General features: G+C 43.1%; 1 protein-coding gene across 1 annotated transcript in view; it reads right to left on the bottom strand.

The window, feature by feature from the left end:
* USH2A (usherin) overlaps positions 1–12,536 on the bottom strand; it is a 3,586,186-nt gene that overhangs the window by 486,884 nt on the left and 3,086,766 nt on the right. The gene's annotated exons all lie outside the window — the stretch shown is intronic.

Here is a 12,536-nt window from a genome sequence, read left to right as displayed (position 1 = left end):
GAGGTTGAAATGCATGCCCCGAAGAAACAGAAGTGTTCTCCCTGAGAGTTTGCAAGAAATAGCAAACTGCTAGTGTGTGCCACGTGCGCCGAAGCTCAAGTCCTGCACTTGGTTTATGTGTTGTACGCTGATGATTAAAGACATTAACTACAATCTCTGTGTGTGGTGTCTTCCTGCACTTGCTATCGGGCTGGGGTGGACTCAACAGTGGCCACTTTCTGCCCCCTTTCAAAACAAAGAACAATTATCAGAGAATAATTCAGTATCCCAGCACTTCTGCCAGAACTCCCTCACCTTCCTTTCTCAATCCCCTTTTGCCACTTGCCTTTAAAACATGAGGCGATGTCAGCGCTCAATCCAAGATTCCAGTCCTTCAGCTCAGGTTCTTCTATGCAGGCTTTCTAGCAGCCTAAACCTCTCAGTCTCCCTCCTTTTTCCAGAGAGAATCAATGATTGGCTAATGGGAGGTTTAACTCCTTCCATACACAAACAGGATTGGGTACTCATGGCTGGTCCCGACCTCCTTTGGTATTGTCATTGCCATCATGGAGACACCCTACTCCTACACATTGGCTAAATAAACCTTCGACTGAAGTGTAATCTAAGTCACATCGCCTTGGTTTCTACAGTGGCCAATGAGTTAAGTTAGTGGTCTTCTTGAGGCTGTTTTAGTACGGATACGTTTCATGAATGATTTGGAATATTATTTTTATATTAATATGATGTGCACAGTATCTCTAATATGCCTGCTATATTCCATGCATTTCTGAGTCCCAGAATCTGTTTCAATAAGTATTGTATAACTGCACATATTCTGCACTGAGTAGTAAGGGTAGCGTCGTTTTGTGGTCTGGCACTATGAAACATGAATTGTAGAAAGCAGTGGAGTCAGAACTTGTTTATATTTCTGTATCTAGTATTTCAGGACTTTTTGCATTCTTTTTCATGAAATGATCTTGCCATCTGCTTATTAGTTAGTGTTGTTTAAATAGCATTTTCAGTCACATGCTGAAATTTCCATTGAGTTGCATGGAGAAAAATCTTTATGAAAGTCTGCTCAAAATGTATGCATTTTAGCATTATATTTTCCAACTGGATTTGGGTGGAAATTCTGGTCTGCTGAAACGACAATTGTCACATACTGTTTCTTGCATAATGGCTATCTTTGCATTATATAACAGACGTGGGTAGCGGGAAATGTGCCATACTCTGCACAGCAGAACTTGTGGTTTGAATCTTCTATGCCGACCTCCTATCCACCCAAGACGGGACACCTTACCATCTTCGGTGGTCGCCATCATTGCTAAGTTTGTGTCCATGTTTAGTGGCATGGGTGACTCGATAGATGTACAGCCCCTCTTGGACTTATCCTGACCAGGACTCAGGTATTCCCTAGCCGGTAGATGTGCCACGTGTTCACAGGACCGTACGAAAACAAGACACACAGAGTACAAGAAATACTGCCACTGAATTCAGTTGCTTTTCTATCTAGGCTTTCAAGTGAATACCGAGGTCCAAAAGACAGATGGAAAAAAGTCCCCGGAACAAAACATTATTACATATCTCTCCTTCAAATCAACCTGAGTGTTATCACCTCTCTAAGAAATTGTGTTCCTTATACCTTAGTTTAGCTTAGGGGAGGGAAAAATACTCTAATTTTGGCCACGATGCTGAAGGTATTTACATGGTTCTTGTGTTAAATCAAAGAAAGGATGTGGATGGCATTAGCAAACTGAATGAATACGACATCTCAAACATTACTCAAATTAAAAGAAACACAGTGGATTAAATGAATATATACAGATGGCATGGAAGGCAAAGCTATCTATTTAAGAGTCTAGTTGGACATGTTCCCTGGGCTTCAGTGAGCAAAATCATTTTATGCATTCACACAAGGCCACTATGTTCGACTCGGCCGTTCAGATTTGCATACTTTATTATCATAAATTATATTCCTGACACCTTTCTCTAGATGAAACTTGCCCATTGTGCCAAGTAACAAGATGGCTAAACTCCCAAAATGCAGAGCACATGAAAACATCTTACTCCTACCCATTAACAGATTAAATATTTTTTCTGTGTTTCATTTTGGTGAACATCCCATTCCATTCCATGTGCCTGAAGCAAGAGTACAACTTATTGGTTCGCACTAGTTTTTGCGCATATGCTATTTCTTAAATGGGGTTGCAGTCAAAGAATGTATAGTAATCACGAATACATTACAATGTCTTTTTTCATCCGAGGTAAACGGATTATTTTTATCGATAATGTAGGTTTGCAATCTTTAACTATACAAATACAACGTTTTATTACATCATGTACAATGCTGTGACTTTATTTATTAGCTCAAAATATTTGATGAAAACCCTTGCAACCAGGGTCTGATTCAGCATTAGACATTTTGGGCCAGATGTAGCAAAATTGTGCGATTCGCAAATGGCCCGAATCGCAATTTGCGACCCCGCAAATTCGGAAATGGGATGCAAAAAGTGCAAATTGCGGTGCGAGCCATTACCGACTCACAAAAATTGCGACCTGATTTTGCGACCCGCAAATAGGAAGTCGCAATTTGCGAGTCGCAAACCATGTGCAAAAGCCACTCGCAAATTGCGACTAGTCGTAAAAAGCCCATTTTACACACCCAATTTTCCACTAAGTCAGAGCAGGTGGTAACCAAAACCAAAGTATAAAAGGAGACCCAGAAGGCATCTGGGTTACTCAAAATGGCTGAAATATATGTGATAGCAAGGAGAGTCCACGCCGCACAGCAGAGGAGGAGGAGGAGCCAGAGACAGGAGAGGATATACAGAACCAGGCAGACACTTTTCCAACAAACTGAGGAGGAGATATATGACAAATGCAGACTCAGCAGTGCAGCAATATTAGAATTAATTGATCTACTCAATCCGCAGCTTCAACGCCAGACTGTGCGCGGCAGCGCCATCCCCACACATGTGCAAGTGCTATGCTCACTGCACCTCTTGGCCTCGGGTAGCTATCGGGGGGTGAATGCTGTGGCAGGTGGGGTATCCCAAAGTGCACTCTCACGTTTCTTCAGATGTTTCCTAGATGCCATACTTACACACATGTCCAGATACATATACCTACCTAGGAATGAGGCAGAAATTAACAGCACCAAGTTGGAATTCTACAGAATTGCCAACTTCCCCCATGTAATAGGGTGGGTGGACGGGACACATATACAAATTTGCCCTCCTGCAAATCTGGAATATCTGTTTCGCAACCGGAAATGTACCCACTCACTGAACATCCAGGTGGTATGTGACGCCCATTATGTCATCACTGACATGGTAGCCAAATTTCCAGGGAGTACACATGACTCTTACATTTTCAGGCACAGTGGGTTACACCAACGCCTAGAACGTGGGGAGTTTGGAGACGGATATCTGTTAGGTATTGCTGAAGACACCCTGAAGCCATACACACAGGTCACTGTAGAAACCATCCATGCCCTGCTAACATTGCTTATTTTTGCCAAACAGGTGACAGTACATATGCGCTACGACCATGGATACTAACCCCGTACCTAACACCCAGCAATGAGAATGAGAGGCGATATAACAGTGCACAAAGGCGGACCAGAAATGTCATAGAGAGGACCTTTGGACTGTTAAAGGCAAGATTCTGATGCCTCCACAGAAGTGGAGGTGCGCTCCAGTATGTCCCAATAACAGCATTCAAGATAGTTGGCGCATGCGCAATACTGCACAACATTGCCACCAGACGTGGGCTACATCTCACCCCTGCAGGAGGATGACGAGCAAGAGCTACCACATCGGCAGCCTGGAGATAGAAGCATTGCAAATCAAGGCAGACAGAGACGGGACCACATTGCAAACCAATACTTTGGAAGGTACGTGGCAACAGACACCACACTCACCAATGTCACACACAAAGAGCTCAGTTGTGTAGTGGATCAAACAAAACAATTTAATTAGTGAAGCTAATAACAAAAGAACATAACTGTCCATAAGGGACTGCACATGTCCACCCTTAATGAGGACACATTAACTGCATGTGCCTCATGAGTCCTGCAGTGTTTGTGCCTAACTCCTCCTCCTGGTTCGTTCAGCATGGCTCATGCCAGGTGGGTCAGCAGACCCCTGACGTGAACTGCCACTCCGCAGTACACGTGTGTCTGTAGCAGATACACTGCTGATAGTGGACGCCTCCTCACTGTCCTGAGGGGTCTCACCCGTGCCTCTTGCCACCTGCCTGGCCTCCAACATGTCCACAGCGTGGCTAACGCGGCCCAGTCCCCGCGCCACATCCCCTGCAAAGTGGCCCAGTTCCACCTGCAGACTCACGGTCCGTCTTGACAGGCCTGTGGTGATCATGGCAAGACAGACAATGGACGCTGCCATGCGGTCAAATCTTTGAACTAGTTGGCGCTCACGGCGCCTTGCGTTTTGTCTCTCAGCCACCAGTTCGTCACCAGTTGGCGGATTGATTGTGTAAGGTCACTGACATTGTCATTCAGTCTTGTGAACTGTGTGTTTGCATCAGCCAGGCCATGTGTGAAATTGTGTTCCATTCTCTGCATTGCACCTGAGATAATCCTCAATTGCCTTGTTTGCAGGCGCTGACCAGAAAGGAGGGATGCCTCAACTGCAGACATGGATGCCTCCCCTATATCCTCCTGGGCCACCGCCTGGACTTGGACTCTGCGTCTGCGATGCAGTGGTGCATCTGGCTCTTGCTGTCTCACTGTGTGGCTGGGACCAGGTGTTGTGTCTCCTTTATCCATGTCCTGTACTTCATCTGGAGGGGACTGTGGTGGTGTTGTGCTGGGCCCTGTATTGGCTACTGCAGCCTCCTGCACTGCCTGTGGCCTGCTGCCCTCACCCTGGATGGTGTGGCTGGTGGGGGGTCTTGTGGGAGACCTGTGGGACGTCGGAAACACACTGTCAGTCTATAACATCTGTTGTATGCCTCATAATAAACATTTGCCGATATGCTGCCTACTGTACTACATTGCCCATAATGCACCATTCTGGTGATTGCTAGTCTGAAATGGAGCTAGTCTGGTTGTGCATGCTGCTGTGTACTGGGTGAGTGTGGATATAGCATTTATAGGTGTACATGCATGTTTCATGGTACTCACTTTTGGATGTCCCTTGCGCTGACGTGTCCAATGCTCCCATTCCTGACACAACCTCAGGCTTCAGTGTCTGCTCCACCAATTCCTCCACGGCCGTGGGTGGTGGGATGGTGGATGGGCCTCCTCCTGTGCCCCTCATCTCCCTGAGGCGCTCTACCACCCTCTCCTTTGTCCTGGAGCACAGGTTGTACCACCTTTTCTTTATTTCATCAATGCTTCGGTGGCTCACCCCAATGGCATTGATCCTCTCCTGGATTTCCTGCCAGATCCTCCTATTCTCAGTGTCTGGGACACTCAGGGCTGCCTTGCCAAAAAGCTGGTCATGGTGCTGGCAGCATTCTTCTGTCAGCACCTCAAGTTCTTTCTCTGAGAATTTTTATTTCCTCTTCTTTCCTGCACTTCCTGTGTCTTCCATGGTAGCAGCTGTTCCTCCAGGTAGTTGCTCAGCAGTTTGAAAAGGGTGTGGTCCTCCCTCCTCCCAGGTGTATTTGATGTCTTCCTGGCTCTGATGTCATCAGCAAGAGCCAGGAAGTGTTTTTCCAACTGTTTTGCTGCACCTGCATGCAATTTGCGGCCCAGTCGCAATTTGCAACACCCGACTCGCAAATTGCGAGTTCGCTGTTAGCGAGGTTGCAAAAAGCGAACTCGCTAACAACGGACTCGCAATCTGCGGTGCAACATCATTTGCAAGTCGCAAATTGATGTCGCTTTTTTTGTTGGATCCCATTTTACGAGTCGGAAATTATGACTCGCAATTTCCGCCTCGCAAAATTTTACCTTCCTACATCTGGCCCTTTATCATCACAAATTTCAATATGCGTACGTATAAGTGTATGTTTTCAGTAACTGCTCAATAAATGAGTTGACTAAAGGCATGCGTAGGTATGCATAGGAGAACATACACCCACATATGATAGTACATTTGAGCAAATGAGGCGTGTGCGCACACATGTCTGTGACCTTTGATCACATTCGATTACAACAGGTCAGGTTTGGTACAAGTGGAAACCACCCAGTGGACTATTATATATAAAACTCCTACTCCCTGAACGTAAGTAAACACTTAATAGCAATCAGTGGACACGCCCTTGAAGAAGAGCCGCTGTGAGGCACCTTGCAACATTAGAACAGTCTAGGCAACCCTCCAAGTGCCCAGGCCTCATATACCACATACCATTCCCTGGACGTGTGATATATAAGAAATTAGCTTTTCACATAATTCCTCTAACATACGATTTGCGACTGTAATGTGAAACGTCTCCTTCACAGCCCCACCTAAATTGTCAATACTCCAGTCCGCTACAACCATCAATGTCCAGAAATTGTAAAATTCCCATCCTCGGCATCAAATAAGTTCACCTGATATTACGGTGTACGCCAAAATTAAGAAAAAGCAGAAGATGAGATAGGTGAAACTGCGTGCGTACATCAAGAAAGTGGGCCTTCCATCTTGGGAGCCAAGGGCCAGATGTAGGTAGAAATGGTTTTGAGAGTCGCAAATTGCGAGTCAGAGCGACTCGCAATTTGCGAGTCACAAAACCATATGCAGAATGGTGTCCCTGACACCATCTGCGAATCGCAAGGGGGTCGCAAATACCCACCTCATTAATATTAATGAGGTGAGTCGCATTTTGCAACCCACTTGCGATTCCCTGCACTCACAGGGATGGTGGCCTGCTGGAGACAGCAGACCACCATGTCTGTGACTGCTTTTTTAATAATTCAAACACACGAAAGGGATTGGAGGATTAGTGGTCCAGTGTATACCCTCCAGGGAACCTAATAATATAATATGATACAGTGTTCCAAGAAAACAGGGAGGGGGAATAAAGGAGTCCTAATCATTAGGAGCAAGAGTCCTCACACACCATACTAGGTGTCATGCTTCATCATCGGACAGCTCCTCGTCAGACCGGCGCTGCAATGTCTGACGGGCACCCCCCGAAGGGGGGCTCTTTGCTGGAGATCTTTTGTTTGTCAATGATGCCGCGGAGCCAGATATGGGTCCGTGGAGAAAAGAAGACACAAGAGTAAAGGGTAAAATTGGCTCAGGACCCTCACTAAATATTTTATTCTTTGATATTGGGAGATGGCCAAGATTAAAAAAAATTACAAGGGAGTGAAGGTCGAGATAATGCTCAAACACTCACACAAGACAATCGGATATATATATATTTTTTTCTTTTTTTTTATCTTGGCCATCTCCCAATATCAAAGAATAATATAATCAAAGCATGCGCTCACAGATTAAGGGTGATTTATAAAACATTTGCTCATTGAACATGTGTAAACCTTTGCACACAATATTGTTTCCGCCTTGAGAAAGCCCCTGCCCTTCAGGCATTATATGGGGTGAAACACATGTTGGCTGGTGCATACATGCTCAGAACTTTACTTCGAAAATTCATCTCAAAAGGCATTCAGAATAACATGCTCTACAAAGATGTGATTGGTAGAAGCCCATGTATACTTAACTCTCACCAAGTATTCTTTTGAAACAACATTCTACAAAGACATGATTTGTGGGACTTTGAATTCTTTGTGAAACTATCAAGAATAATTCAAATACATTTCAAAAAGACACACAAATGACTTCACATTTATTTAGTTATGATTTATGGAAAACAGATAAGCTCACCATCTCTGGTGGTTCTGGGCATACCCAGAGCCTGGAAATCATCCAACTAGAACAAAAATAATGCAGAAAAGAAAAAACGAAGCAAAAGGTCTTCTCACTCAGCACACCCAGCATCTGGAACTACTCCAGTTTAAGAAACAGCTGAAGACACACCTTTTTAAAGAACACAACACCATGATGTAGGAAAAGTCCAGTTTCATTCTTTCGGCTCAGTTTGCACTATATAAATGCTACATATACTACTAACTCCAATTACCATAAGAATTTATGCTTTTGAAACCTGTATATTTGCAGTAACATGAACCGTAAAGATGCAAGTATCAGGTCCACAATGAAAATGGAAAACATAAACAATATTACATTGTTAGCAAACAATTCTGTGGCCGAGCCATATATGGCCACACCTTTCCCTTTAGTCATATATTGAACTGCACTCTGTTACTATGGGTAAGTCGTGCACGGGTCCAGAAGATCAGCCCCCTAATCCCCAATCACCAAATTGTGCTATGATAATAAACCAAGACTCAGCACAAACTGAATCCCAAATGTAGGCAAAGGAAGACCTCCTTAGGTATCAGTCAATCCTTGGGAAATAATGTGTATACGTTATTCCATCAATCAAATCTTCTTTAGCCATGAAAAAACTTTTATTAGTTCATTTATAATTATCTATATAAAACTCCATGTGCGATAAAAACAATGCCATAGCCAACGCGTTTCGTCCCTCAGGACTTCTTCAGGGCTCAAAGCGTCAAACGGATTCCTCCTTCCATATGCAATCAACACGGAGACAAAGTACATTCTTAGTATGTAACACTTAACAATTGGTATTAAGGAGCTATAGAGCAGCACAAAACACTTGTGCATTCAACTTATGTATATTCATGTTTATTGAATGAGCAAACTGTGCATTGTACACCAATTGTGCAGAGCGATGCTGATCATACATTATCATCTTCTATCAATTATGCTTTATAGTCTCCTGTCATGAATGCTCTATGCTCTTTGTTTTTAATTCAGACTATGCTACTACTATTTCAAATGAAAGTTCTTTAGAAACCCTTCAAGCCTTTGATAAATCCACTTGCTGTATTATCAGCAACAAACCATTTAGATTCAATCTTTTTGTTTTTATAGTTGGAGTAAAGTATTTTCATGATTGTTCTAATCTGGCTTTAAAGTTGAAATGTGTTACAGTCAGTGCTTAATTTGTGCTTGTTGTTTCTGGTGCTCGGCACTTGTTTTTGAGGGTCGGGGCTTATTCTTCTGCCTCAAGCATTTGCTGCGAGCAAAAGACACATATGGAGAAGACGCAGGAAGAGAAAAATGATGAAAGTGTCACAAAGGTGTAAAGCTGCAAGAGTGAGCTGGAGGGGCAGGGAGTGGCTTTATATAGATTGAAGAGGCTGAGATGACTTCAGGATTGCGCTGCCTCAGTATTCTGCGCTCACACGCAGCAGCCACGTGTTTAAGGGGAGGGCTTTGGGCACTGGCATGTTTTTATGTACAAATTAAGCACTTGTTACAATTTTAGTTAACGAATGGAACATGTAATAAACTTCATCCGCAGTCAATCGCTTTGCTGCATTATGAATACTACTTGTGTTAAGCTTACTATGTGTTGAAAAGCAATCACAGGGTAGCCTGAAAACCACAAAGTATTCTTAGTACCCTTAATGTCTTGGAATCTACCATGGAGTTTTTAATATGCCATAGCCAATAGAGGGTAAGGACTGGGATACGGACCACAGGTATACGCCCCTCTTATTTTCAAATTCAAAAGGTATATATCAGTAGCTCGTGACTGCAGTTGCCGTCGCAAACCATTGCTCAGTTACTGCCCCCAAAGTTGTTGCAGTAGCTGATTTGCAGAGAGGAAGATGCCTCTATGGGACACCTTCCCATGTTAGAACCTTGTCGGTGGCCTCAGAGGGGAGCAGGAATTGAACCACAGGAATTCTCTCTCTATCCAATGTCATCCAAAATGGAAAGAAATGTTTTTAAAAGCAACATTTAACACTTTGATGGACAAAGGCTGACTTGAAAAAAAGTTTGCTAATTGTTTGGGAAAGCTAAATTCGGAGCAGGTGCCTGTTGTTCCTTGGACGTCAGTGTCTCTTCATCTGAAGGCAATCATAGGAGGTCATAGATAGAGACCTGTCTAATCAATGATCATTAGGCAACACATTTTGCGGTCCTCTGCAATTGGGCAATTTCTGATGAAGCTATTAGAACATAGGTTGCATCGCAAATTGCATCTCTGTTTGCAATGCAGTTGGTATGCAATTAGCACATCCTGGTTTCTGAATATGGGTTACTACATCAGGTTTATAATCCTAGTCAATCACCCACTGAAAAAGAAACACCAAGGATCATTACTCCAGGACCTTGATATACTAATCCAACATAAATTCCGCAAGTTGCTTTCATATGGTGTCCTATCAGTGGGTCTGATATTTCCTTCTTGCCTTTTGATGCTAACCTGTGCATCTCTTATTTACTTTTTGTGTGTGTTTTAATATGGGCTTTCATGGGGTTCACTTGCCAGTTATAGCCTAACCTCTTCTTGCAAGCATTATTGGGCATCCTCAGTTATGTGCCTTTTTAAGTGATTGTTTTGCTTTATTTTCCTTGCCTGTTTTGGCACTGTTTCTCGCTTGTGATTGGAGCAGATATGTGAAAGGGATAGTTATGTTTTTCAGTGTGTGTGATTTTGTAGTTTAGAAGAGCCATTTTTGCTGTCTTCTTTGTCTCTCTTGATTGCCGCATAAATGCAACAATTTTCAAAGGGACTACAAAAGTGAGGAACTCCTCAGGGTCTGTTGAGATCTTTATTTTTTACTATTGAGTGTTTACAGTTGCAAAATAGGCATTTATCTTTGGTTCATACAGGGTAACCGTTAATGCTATAGGGCTGTGTATAGATCGAAGTTCGCCTCTGGAGTGACAACTAGCAAACATTCATTTGAACTAGTTGAAGAGTACATTAAGGTAAAATAGAGATACTGAGAGCAGGCAGGCTACCTCAAAGATGCATTTGCTTTAGAGAACAGCAGAGTGCCAATTGCAAGTGATACAAATGCATGTGGAGTAGGACTCCATCCCAGTACTTGGCTGCCTGGACCGAGATGAATGGGCCGACACGTCTCTCATGAGTTTAGATGTGTTTAGTAGATCCTGTAAACTTTTAGCAAAAAACGTTTGTATAAGAAAGAGAGGTCTGCCAAAATGATATTCAACCAACCTTGTAAAGTATTGTCAGGCAGAGTGCTAGTGCAAGGCTAATTGCAAACTTGAAACCATCACCAGTAGGAAGACATGATAGGTCAGCAATCCTCTACAAGTCAAATTCATTGTGGAGGGCCAAAGTTCTAAGTCATTTTTTTTAAATGGCTGTCAAAGTATGGGATAATTCCAGACTCTTGGCGAGGGGCAATGATGAAGCCCATCCACAAGATAGGGTCCCATGACGACCCAGCAAATTATCGGTTAATATCCTTGTTGGACGAGCCATCTAAAATCTATACCCAAACATTACTGATCTCCCTTAAGGCCTGGGCCTTTTGGAGAGGGACAATCCCAAAAGAGCAAGGTGAATTTAATCCAAATTATTCCACAGTTGGCCATTGCTTTACCCTCTGTGGTGCTACATGGAGGGCAGTAAGCTAAGTGGGTAAATTATACTGCTGTTCTGACAAATCCAGAGCAGCTTTTGACCAAGTAAATGGAGGCTTCTGTTGGAAAAATTGGCCGGATGGGGCATCCCCCAAGACCTTCTCTCTATAATTCGACTATTACAGGGAAATGACTGGGCGCGGGTCAACTTAAATGGTTGAGGAATTGTAACTGATAGAATCCTGGTAAAGAATGGATTAAGACAGGATTGTGTTCTAGCCTCCCTGTTTTTTAGTTTATTCATTTCAGATCTCCCCGAAACATTGGGAAGTTCAAATTCACTTTCTTCTAAGATAGGCGGTGCGCATACTCGCTGTCTAATATATGCTGATCTGGTCCAGGTGGACTGCAAACGTTACAGGCCTATTGTGAGAGGAATTCATGTACCATGTCAGAGAAAACCAAAACTATGATTTTCTCAAAGTAGCCAATGACATTTTCTTGGTTTCTAGATAAAGCACCTCTAGAGCAAGTGAATGAATATAAATATTTAATGATCACCTTTACTTAAATTGAACTTGATTTGGATTGAGAAGTCATACGACGGAATGAAAACTGGACTTTTAAGTACAGTAAAGGCCTTGAGAAGATTTGATTAGAGGTTTGAGGGTCTATCAATGGACCCCTAATCAAGGCATTGGCTGGGAAGTTAGTGTCGCAGGCTCTCTATGGAGCTGAATTGCTAGCCTTGGACGACTGCGTTAACTGCGAATACCAGAAGTTAGTTTGTGTAAAGGGCCTCCTGGGGTTTTAATGAGCTCGATGTTGCAGGCCTTGAGGCTGGGGTGTTTACTCTCAACTCCTGGACCTTGCTAGCCAGGTCAGGCTCACTTTGATTTGTGCATGGTCTAATTCAAGAAGCCAATAATGAAAAATTGCCTCGTATGATGAGGCAGTGTATTAGAAGGACTATGAATAAATTCTAGTGAAATCTTTCAGCATCAGTGGGAAAAATAGGCCACGGAAGTGATATAACTGAGTTAAAAAAAAAAATTATTATCATTTTAAAGTCCCTGTACAAAATACATTAACTTACAACATGTAGGTCAGAGATCTTCGACAGACGCATGAACATGATTCACAAAATATTTGCAACATATC

The sequence above is a fragment of the Pleurodeles waltl genome, chromosome 5 (genome assembly GCF_031143425.1).
Source record: "Pleurodeles waltl isolate 20211129_DDA chromosome 5, aPleWal1.hap1.20221129, whole genome shotgun sequence".
In the NCBI taxonomy this organism is placed as follows: Eukaryota; Metazoa; Chordata; class Amphibia; order Caudata; family Salamandridae; genus Pleurodeles; species Pleurodeles waltl.
The sequence above is the reverse complement of the archived record's forward strand: the minus strand, read 5'-3'. Positions and strand labels throughout refer to the sequence as shown.